This window comes from Papaver somniferum, chromosome 9 (assembly GCF_003573695.1).
Source record: "Papaver somniferum cultivar HN1 chromosome 9, ASM357369v1, whole genome shotgun sequence".
Classification (NCBI taxonomy): Eukaryota; Viridiplantae; Streptophyta; class Magnoliopsida; order Ranunculales; family Papaveraceae; genus Papaver; species Papaver somniferum.
Window position 1 is genome coordinate 182,090,048 of NC_039366.1, and position 11,840 is coordinate 182,101,887.

Here is an 11,840-nt window from a genome sequence, read left to right on the forward strand (position 1 = left end):
TTTTTTAGAGCTTATTATGTTTCTTTTATGACAAATTTGGGTTACACGGAATCAAGTTTTGTTTAATCACCAGACTTTCAACGCGAATCTCGTCCTGCAACAGGCTACATCCAAAGCCCAAGAATATGCTGCCATTACTTCCTCTTATTCTCATACTATACGTACTACTCAGATGATTGGATGGGTTTACCCTTCTGCAGGTTATACTATGTTAAATACAGATGGTGCTGCTAATCTTGAACATGTTGCAGGCACAGGTGGAGTCCTTAGATCGGATGATGGCTCATTCATAGCTGCATTTTCCAAACATGTTTTCAACAACAACAACATGGCGGGGTTATGGGCACTCAAAGAGGGTTTGCAGTTAGCTCATACTCTAGGAATTCATAAGCTTCAAGTTCTGATTCCATGTACATAGTGCAACTTGTAAATGGTTTTTGTTCTATTCCTTGGTTTTTTGTTAATATCCTTAGATACATTACTTTTTTGCTTAGTCTCTTTCAGGATGCTTCAGTCTCCCATCACTACCGAGAGGGTAATTTTGTAGCGGATCTTTTATCCAAAAAGGGTATATCAGTTGGTGTAAATCAAGTTTGGATTCACCAACCTCCTCTTTTTCTGACTAATCTTTTGTATGATGACAGGGAGGGCTTTCCCCCATGATGTAAAGCCCACTTAGCTTTCGAATATAAAGCGTACTTACCAAAAAAAAAAAAGAAGACTAAACATGATTGAAATTCTAACACCCGCTATTTAAATGGACCGGACATGGGTGGCACCAAATCCACCGATTTTAGCGGTTGCTCACCCTAAAACTGATAGGAGAAATTTGTTGTTTAGTCCGGTAAATCCGACCCGACTTATCTTATAGTTCACCAATAAAAAACAATTAACCGGAGGTCCAAAAAGGTTTTGAATACATAAAATTATCTTCCTGCCCATCACAGTGTTCTCTTCCACTAAAATTTCGCTAAAACTACGTCGTTGTCGTTCACAAATCAGAAAATATAAAACTATTCCCAGATCGAAATCGAAAATTGGGCACCGGAAATTGAATCGAAAACTGTAAAAAAAAAAATCAATCATCAAAAACCCCATAAAACTAAAAGCTTAAAATCAAAATAGGATACCGAAATAAAAAAATCACTAAGATCCAGTGAAATAAGAAGAAGAAGAAGATCTCTGCTAATCACCAAGAACAGTACATATTGTTATGTATGGTTGATTGGTTGTACATATCAATATGTACTGAAGGAAAAAGTGTATCATCCCACGGTACATATTAATCAAACAGTACATATTGATATGTACTGGAGGAAAATACGTACTGTAGGTAAAAGTGTACAATCCCACAATACATATTGATCCAACAATACATATTGTTATGTACTGAAGGAAAATATGTATTCAAGGAAAAAGTGTATCATCCCATGGTACATATTGATTCATCAAATACATATTGATATGTACTGAAGGAAAAAGTGTATAATTCCATGATACATATTGATATGCACTGAAGGAAAAATTTTATGATCCCACAATGCATAGTAATCCAACAGTACATAGTAATATGTACTTAATAAAAATATGTATCGAAGGCAAAAGTGTGAGGTCCAATAATACGTATCAATATTTACCGAAGGAAAAGTGTATAATCCCACTGTAGATATTGATATGTACCGTATGATTATACAAAATTCATATCTCCTCCTCCTCCTCCTCCTTCTTCTTCTTCTTCTTCTTCTTCTTCTTGGATTAATTTGTGAAACTTTTTGATCTTCTTCTTCACTTGTTTTCACTTATTATAGAACATACCTGGATTGGAAGGATATGAAGCTGATTACAGAGCACCAAAATGATTTTCAATCAAAAACCCTAAAAACACCGGTAGAGAAGAGAAGACAAATCAAAAATATGAAAAGATAAGCTGGATTGGATGGATATGTACAGTCATATCATTATGCTTGAAAAATGACGGAGAACACCAGTAGAAGAGAGAGAGATCCGAATCTGAGTCGAAGAAAAGAAAACAAAGTTTTTCTCCTCTTATGTCGTTGCAGAGTAATTTCAGAAAAGAAAAAAAAACATTTGAAACTCGCACATGTGTTGGACCATCGAGTAAAAAACTTGGCCCAAAATCATATTTTTGGATTAAGGAGTAAATTAGTTTGACGGATGGACTAGACAGTAGTCGGTCTCCTAGACAGGACTATACAGTAATTCCTCGAACTGATAGTGCCAGATACCCGTGGACCTTGAGCAAAATTCAAGTCTAAAAATGAACCCAACAATTGTTTTCCCCCTCCCTCTAAAACCCTAACAAAAATCCTTCACCATCATCGTTCCAACTTTCATTACTCTCTCACTCCCAAAACCCAAAATGAAAACCTTAAAAATATCTTCAATCCGCCATGTCCGTCTCTTCTCCACCACCACCACCACCACCAATTCCTCTTCTTCCATCTCTAATCGTGTAGCTAGATCGGAGCTTCAAAGAGAGTCTGATCCGGACAAAGCCTCATCAGTCTCTGATCACTCTACTCGGACTCGAGATCTTACTATTAAACGCTTAGCAAAATCTCGTCGTTTTAGTGAGATTGAAACTCTCATCGAACCTCAGAAAAAAAGCCCTAAAATTACTGAAGAACCATTTTTATCAACCTTGATTAAATGTTACGGTCGTGCAGGAATGTTTGATCATGCTCTTCGAACATTCGATCAGATGGAGGAACTCGGTACGCCGAGGTCAGTTCTTTCCTTTAACGCTCTTCTAATGGCTTGCAAAGCTGATCAGGTACCGAAAATATTCACTGAAATCTCAGAAAAATATAAAATTTCTCCTGATAAAGTTTCATATGGCATTTTGGTTAGATCCTATTGTGAATCTGGTTCTCCTAAATCGGGTTTAACGGTTCTGAAAGAAATGGAGGAAAAAAAATGTGGAAATTACTGCAATTACTTGTACAATTCTATTAGATGCTTTCTATAAGAAGGGATGTATTGAAGAAGCAGATAAAATTTGGAAAGAAATGGCTGAGAAAGGTTTGCTTGATGTTACTGCTTTTAATGTTAGAATAATGCAAACTGGGCCACCGGAAGATGTTCTGTCATTGATTGATGAAATGAAAGCTTTGGGGTTAATTCCAGATGCAGTTACTTACAATAATTTGCTTATTTGTTATTGTAACCACAGTTTAATAGAGGAAGCTAAGAAAGTTTATGAAAGTTTTGAGGAAAACAAGTGTGTTCCAAATGTTGCAACTTTTACAAATTTTATCTATCACCTTTGCAAGAATGGAGATGTTGACAAGGGTTTTGAGGTTTTCAAGGATAGCCTGAAGAGAGACAAGCATCCTAATTTTACAAGTATGAAGTATTTGGTTCAAGGGTTGTTTGAGAAATCAAAATTGGAGGAAGCTAAGCAAGTGATCGACATTGCTAAGAAGAAATGTCGACCAAACTTTTTGAATATGTGGAAGAAAATTGAGAGGGATCTTGGATTGAACATGGAGAAGCAGCCTGCTACAATAGAGACTTCGTCTCTTCCTGCATAAATGATGAATTTTGAATCTATGTGGGTAGATGCCCGTAAAGTTATCACTAGTTACCCTACTGCAGAAAAGAGATATTAAGGTCAGTTAAACGGAAACCTTTTTATAATTTTTGTCTCAAATAGCTCCGAGTAGAATAGCAGAAATAGATTGGTGGCAGAAGCTTGGCCTACCATGATAAATTGGACTTAAATCTGATTTGAAGTGGTACATGGTTTTCCGATTACTTGCTTTTACTGTATTCTCCATTTGTATGGACTGAGTGAGTTCTGGCTCGACGCCTCGACCCAAATTCCTTCTTAAGGAATTTAAATTCTTGTTTTTAAATTCTTCATTATCGACTAGGATGCTGATTCATTAATTTTATACATGCTCGTTTGATTGTGAACTGTTTTGCATAAGCTTGTTAACGTTTTACTTGTCTACACACAAGGAATGAATTAATATCTCGGGATGGTAAGTACACAAGTTTACTTCTTAATCTTCCTTACACATCTTTTTCATTCTTTTTATGGGTAATTTTTTCTGAATCTTCTAAAACCGTTGTAAAGAGGTGATAAATAGGACCGCCATGAGCAACATTTTATCTTTGAAGGCCACCAGTATACGAACAACAACTCTAGCAGCTTTTCGGAATTCCCAAGTCTAGGAGGAATATTGGATGTCGATGCAACAGATATTGCTACTCTCGCCTGCGAGCCAACTAGGTATAAAGTGACCCTGATATGGTTCCATTAGTTCTGGCAGTTAAACAATCACACAAAATAGGATATCTAGTATTCTGTGATCTCGCTTCTTCTTGATGAAACTGGTTCAGAAGATAGCCTGGTTGACAACTATTTGAGGCATAAAAGAAGTTCTAAGATGAGGCATGTCAAAAAAGTTGCTTATAGAAAAGAACCTTTCACTGCAAGTAAATTCTTTTGGAGTCGGAAACTTCCCACCAAAATTAGTTTTGTGATCTTGCACAATATGCTTAATAAGCTACACAGGATAATGTGTTATAGAGTCGTAACTTGCTCAAAAGTTTGTGGTTTATGTCATAAAGCTCAATCTCATCTTTTTTCGGGTGATATGTGGGTGATTGTGGGAGATTCCGGAATGGAAGGAACCAGGGTTTATAATGGGAAAGTTTCTTCAGAACATCCGGTGGCGGCAAGAGTGAAAAAGCTGATCATTTTTCTTTTTGGGTTAAAAGTCTTCCACTCAACCACCACCACGGCTGGCATTACCTTATTCAATTTATTGCTGGTCCTCACTTTTCCATTATATACACATTTTCAGAAAATATTTGGAAAATTCCCAGCTTTGGCTATACCTCTTGCAGGTTGGTTTTTCTTGGACCTCGAGTACTATGCAGTAACGTAGTTTTGAGTAAGGCAGGGTCTCTGAGATAATGTTTCCTACGGAAGTATCTTTAGTGTCATTTTTCTCAGATAATACAACCTGATATTCTTATTTGGATCTGGGAAGGTGTACATGCATGTAATTTTTCATACATGCATACATTATACTATTGGTGCCAATATAATTTAATTTAATTTAATTTTTTATTTTTGACATGATCAGCGGAATTAAAGCCCAAATCCAACAAAAATAAAACCGGAAAAAGGAAAATAAAAACAAAAACCTAGTCAAAACTAGGAAACAAATTACAACCTATAGTAGACTTTTTGGCTACCGTCCTGTTAGTAAGCTTTTCGCTTCGACCAAGTTTATCTTTACCTAGTGACGAAAGTCATGATATGTTTTAATCATCTTGAAAATTGCTTTGACGAGAAATGGTGTAACAACTATATAACGTCCTCTAAGAATGTTTCAATGATTGAAATGAGAGTTTAGATTACATAACCAATGATGGACATAAGCATTGTTGTGGAAAAACATTTATGTATAAGTCATATTCCTTGAACCAAAGATTGCGAACTTTGTTGATAAAGAGAAACCCGAAGAATGGCTTGTTGCCTTTATGTATAAGTCATATTCCTTGAACCAAAGTTTGCGAACTTTGTTGATAAAGAGAAACCCGAAGAATGGCTTGTTGCCAAGTCCGCCAACTGCCGAACTTCGCATCCTGAGAAATTCTGCTGGAGTTGACAAACTAGTTGCGTGAGTACCAGTCCGCGAACCCAGTCCGCGAACCGGCGGAAGGTCTCTTGCCGAGAATTTCTGCTGGAGTTTGTAAACTCTGTCGGTTGCTTAAGTCCGCGAACCTAGTGTGCGAACTTAAGAAGGTTATATATCTGAAGATGATTTCTGAACTTAAACTTTAAAAAGACTTAGGAATGCAGTTTGCAAACCGTGGCTATAAAAGTTCATGAACCGATTCAAGTGAATCAAATCATCTTTGCTTCAATTGTGTCTTGTGTAATTACATAAGATTTCCTTGCAATTGAACAACTCTCTAACTAGTTCATTTGAGTCATGTGAACTAGTTATGGTGAAGAAGAACATGGTTGATATGAAATGCTCATATGGCTAACCTTTTGGTTAACTATTGTTGAACCAACAATGTACAGGTTTGGGTACGGTTAACAAACCTAGAACTGTGCAGTTCATTTGTGTATAACAAGCTAAGTTTTCGATCTAACGGTTGAGAAATATTAGCTTGAGTCAAAATCAGGTTTTCATCTAATGGTGAATATTGATTGCTTTGTTACCAAGGAAAACCCTGATTTGAAAGACTATATAAATGAGACATCTAGTATTGTGCAAAACTAATCCCCACACCTTACGTGTGATACTAGTTTGCGTACTAGAGTCGATTCTCCTTTAACCTTTGGTTTTCTTCTTCTAAAACCAGGTTAACGACTTAAAGACTTCATTGGGATTGTGAAGCCAGACCGATACTACTTTTATCGTAGTTGTGTGATCTGATCTTGCATCTTCTATCGTACGAGTACAATCAGATTGATTGGCTTGAGATTTGATATCTCCGATAGGCAAGATATAAAAAGTAATCACAAACATCTTCGTCTCATTGTTTGTGATTCCACAACATCTTGTTTCGCTACCATACGATTAAGATTGTTGTGAGGTGATTGATTAATCTAGGTTGTTCTTCGGGAATATAAGACCGGATTATCAATTCGTTCCTGTTCACTTTGATTATTATCAAAAGAAGGAACAAAAACTTTAGGGTTTTTCTGTGGGAGACAGATTGATCCTTTGATAAACTTGTCTGTGTTAGACATATTTGTTTATTGTCAAAGCCTGCGATTTTGGGTCGTAGCAACTCTTAGTTGTGGGTGAGATCAGCTAAGGGAATTAAGTGTGTATTATCCTGCTGGGATCAGAGGCGTAGGGAGTACAATTGTACCTTGGATCAGTGGGAGACTGATTGGGGTTCAACTACAGTCCAGTCCGAAGTTAGCTTGGAGTAGGCTAGTGTCTGTAGCGGCTTAATACAGTGTGTGTTCAATCTGGACTAGGTCCCGGGGTTTTTCTGCATTTGCGGTTTCCTCGTTAACAAAATTTCTGGTGTCTGTGTTATTTCAATTTCCGCATTATATTGTTTTATCTTTATAATTGAAATAATACAGGTTGTGCGTTAGATCATTCAATTGGAGAATCCGACCTAACGGTTGTTGATTGATATTGATTGACACTTGGATATTGGTCTTTGGTACCATCCAAGTTATTCCTTGTATTTGATTAGTACTCGCAGTTTCTGTTTGAGGAAATCAAATCAAGAGAGAGATACAAACTCGTTGATATACTTTTAATTGATTGAGTCTTGTTGATTCTCTTAAAAGTATATTCAAGTTTGTCCATACAGATTGCTAAGCGAAATATTGGGTGGTGTTGTTAGACCCCCGCTTTTTCAATTTCTTTAACAACAAAACATGTGTTTGGTAACTTGATAAATGCTAATCAGTTTGCTTTCATTTCTGTGAGGTCTTTTTAAGACAATGTTCTATTGGCCCATGAGATTTTGAGGAACTATCATAGACCTAATGAAACTCTTATATGTGCTTTGAAAATGGATCTAAAGAAGGCTCGCATTTTAATTTATTTTTTTTGAAAAACCTTTTTATTAGTTATAGAAGAAAAGGTTACAATACAAAGGAGACAAAATCCTCAGAAGAAAGAAATAAAAAAAAAACAGAACAGGGCAAAGAGGACCACATGTTCAGAGGCCCAATAAAAGAAAAAAATAGGCAAAAAATAGACGACATGTCCTTAGCCTAAAACCAGTACAAAGCAATGAAACAATCATTCAAACCTACAGTATGAAATACCAAGGAATTCCATTCTCTGCATATTGGAAGGTCTTGTAGAAAATCTCATTACTTACCCTCTTAGAAAATGACATCCTTTCTTTTGCAAATAAATCTGCAGAGAAGTTTATTTCCTTGTATACATGGTTGAAATGAATCTTCTTTAGAGCTTTGCAGACTAGCTTCCACCTAGCCAATGCAAACCAAGCAGACTATTGTTGGAGAAAACTGACATAGTTGCATTTAAATCAGTATTAACAATCACCTGAAGCTTGTTCTGTTGCTCTGCCTATTCTAAAGCACATAAGGTCCCTATAACTTCAGCTACAAAGTTTGTAGTTATGCCAAGACCACCACTTTCAGCAGCAATAAATTTACCAGAGAAATCCCTAATAACAAAACCATACCCAGAAATACCAGGATTACCTCTTGAAGCTCCACCACAGCAGAATAAGATGGAATTCTCATCAGGTAGATGGAAACGACATTCAATGATTTTTGGAATTTTCATCTTTTTGTACTTAATATCAAAAAATTGCAGAATGTGAATGTCATAGTCTGAGTTATTTGTTTAACCTCTAAGCCTTACTTCACAATCCTTGACCATTCTGGTTACTCTCTTTTTAGCATTTATCACATCAGGTGCAATACTCTCAAAGAAAACCATGTTCCTAGTGAACCATATATCCACCATTACACTAAAGCAGCAATGAACCAAATTTCCTGCACCATTGTACTTTTAGATTTACCACAATACAATATGTCTTCAAAGGATTTAAGATTTTTAGTAGCTGACCATAATTACATTTAAGAGGTGTGTCGTGGAGTCTTGATATGACAGATAAAGCATCTTGAAACTAGACAAAATCCTCTTTTATTCAAATTTTCATTTGTAGCACAAGCACCCCTAGTAATCTTCCATATATTGCTATAATGGAAGGATGAACACACTTTTTTCCAAATATGCTTATACCATCTGAGTTTAGGAAAACTAGTTCTAATAAAAGAGATAGCACTAGCTACAGAAAATTTACCATCCTGTGCAGTAGTCCAAATCAATTCATCTTCACCAGGAACAATAATTGGCATATCAGAAATGGAAAAAATCGAAGCATTTCCTCAGGAATCACCCATTTTTGGTTAACAATCAAATTACTAACCTTCATATGGATATGTTGGGCGATATACTCATTATCAAGAAATGATTTGATGATGCTTTGCTCCAGAATCCAATTATCCATCCATACTGATATTTGGTCACCTTTTCCCACAATCCATGCTCATTAAAATCCTGCAATATCCATTTGATTCCGGACTACACAGAAGATTGTTTATAATAAGTTTTCCAGCAATCATGTTTATCTTTATACTTTGCAAGAAAAAAATCTAGCCCATTCCTCATTTAAGTTTAGAATTCCCCATAAAAGTTTCATCATCAAAGCTTTGTTTATGTCTTCAAATTTCCTTATATCAAGTCCACCTTCTTCTACAGGAGAGCATACTTGATCCCAAGATATAGTTATGCATTTCTTGTCTTCAACATTTCTACTCCAAAGAAAGTTTCTAGTAATTTTTTCACAAGCATATACCACTTTCTTACGCCATTTGTAAACATACATATTGTATAGAGGAATGCTACTTAGCATAAATCTAATGAGAGTTAATCTTGCTTGAAAATCTAATAGCCTACCAATCCATGCAACAAGTCTTTTATGTAACATCTCAACAAATGTCCATAAGTGTTCATTTTAAATTTTCCTTGCATAAGCATGACACCTAATATTTGTCAGGAAATTACGATAACTTCATATTCATAAAATCAGCAATTTGATTACCTCTAGCAGTGGAAGTACCTCCTACAAAACATTTGCTTTTAGTAGCACTCACTGTTTGTCCAGAAGCTTGTTGATATTCAATTAGAAGATGTTTCAAATGTTATAAACTTGATTTACCACCATTGCAGAAAATAAAGATGTCATCTGCAAAAAACAAATGAGAAGGATGAATACCTCTTTTAATAACCATTGGTTGCATTTTATTTTCCTGGATTAAATGAATAATGTTTCTACTTAGAACATCATCTACAATCACATAGAGAATAGGAGATAGAGGATCTCCTTGCTTGAGTCCCCTTCCTGCACCAAAGTATCCCACATGACCACCATTAAGCATAATGGATATCTTTGTAGTATTAAGAAGAACCAGAACCCAATTGCAGAAGCAAGTAGAAAAGCCATATTTCTTCAAAACAACAATAAGATATTTCCAACTCAAAGTATCACAAGCTTGTGATATGTCTAGTTTAAAGCCAACATTTCCTCCTCTCCTTTTTATAATCATTTCATTAACAAGTTCAGATGCTAAAAGCACTTGTTCATGGATATTGCTTCCCTTAAAAGCACATTGTTGAGTGGACACCAATTTGTGCAGAAGATTACTCGTTCTTATTGTGAGTATTTTAAAGAAAAATTACTTAGACCAATGGGAATTAACTCCAGGTGGTATCACTTGATTTTGCCAACATTATCTAATTGCAGCAACTAAATCTTCGTTTATAATATCCCAAGAAACTCTATAAATAAATATACCAGTAAATCCATCTGGTCCAGGAGAGCCGTCTTGATTTAAATCAAAAACTGCATTTATAATTTCCTCTTTTGAAGGAATGCATTCCAATATACCGTTGTCATCATCAGTAATAACTTGAGGAATAACATTTAGAATAGTGTCAGAAATTTCCATAGGTTGCTCAATAAATTTACTTGTGAAGTGATTAATAAGAGTATAAACAATCTCATTTTGATTAGTGACAATAGTACCTAAATCATCCCTCATCTCTGCTATGGTGTTTTTAGCTTGTCTTAACTTGATAGAAGTATGGAAAAAAATAAGTATTTGCTTCACCATATTGAATCCAGTTGATCCTTGCTTTTTGACTCAGCATAGTATGATAGTTATGTGCAGCCATATCTCTAACACCCCTTGCTGTAATGTATTTATTTAAGTGATCTAAGTTGTGAGGATCATCATCCGAAAGAATATTAGATTCAAGCACCTTTTCCTCAGCTTCTCTTAGTTTGACTTGAACATTTCCAAAAACCTCCCAATTCCATTTTTTAAGAATATTTTTCTAGTGTTTCAATTTATTCATGAAAATAAAAATAGAATTACCCACAAAAACTTCTCTCCAGGCGTCAATAACTACTTGCAAGAATCCAGGATAGGAAATCCACATTCTTTGAAACTTAAATGGACAATTAACAGGTTTCTGAATTTCTGAATTAGAACGAATAAGTGTACTATGATCAGATATACCTCTTACAGTTACTTGATATTTCCAACCTGGATATTTCTCTAACCATCGTGAATTGAGTAAAGCCATATCCAAATTACACAAAATTCTCTTCCTTACACACTTGCCATTTAACCAAAAAAATTGAAGTCCTGTTTTTGGAGCTTGTAAAAGATTACAGTTATCAAATCCAATCATTAAACTCTGCTATAGAAGAAGTAAAAGGACATCTGCCATCCTTTTTTTCATCTAAGGTAGAAACAAGGTTAAAATCACCCATAATCATCCAAGGTTTATTTAAAAGACTAAAAGGAGCTAGATCAGCCCATAATTTTCTTCTATTTATACTCAAAACATCAGCATGTACTCCAATAATGAGTACATCCCCTATTTCAACAGTAATACTTTGTCTAGAAGATCGCATCACTACTAGTGAGCTTATTGAGTTATTCCAAAACAACCATAAATTGACTTTCCTACCATCACAAGTATTATGAATTATTGTGTGGTTCATACCAGGAAGCTTTATTCTATTAGGAGAATTATGATGAATTTTGGGTTCTGCCACAAAAACTAAAGAATGATTGAAATTTAGAGCTACATATCTTAGTTTGTATTTGGCCTTTTGTCTCTTAAGGCCTCTGACATTCCAAAAGATCAATCTCATGTCAGCAAGAAAGATGAGGAGTTGTGGATCTCATCTCATTTGACACTGATTTCAAAAGATCTCTTTTAGTTTTCCTAGTCACCGGAATAGCAGGCTTAGTAATTTTTGCA

The 11,840-nt window shown here is 35.4% G+C and overlaps 1 pseudogene; it reads left to right on the forward strand.

The window, feature by feature from the left end:
- Positions 1 to 2,291: 2,291 nt before the first annotated feature.
- On the forward strand, positions 2,292 to 5,015 carry LOC113308086 (annotated as a pseudogene).
- The last annotated feature ends 6,825 nt before the right edge of the window (positions 5,016 to 11,840 follow it).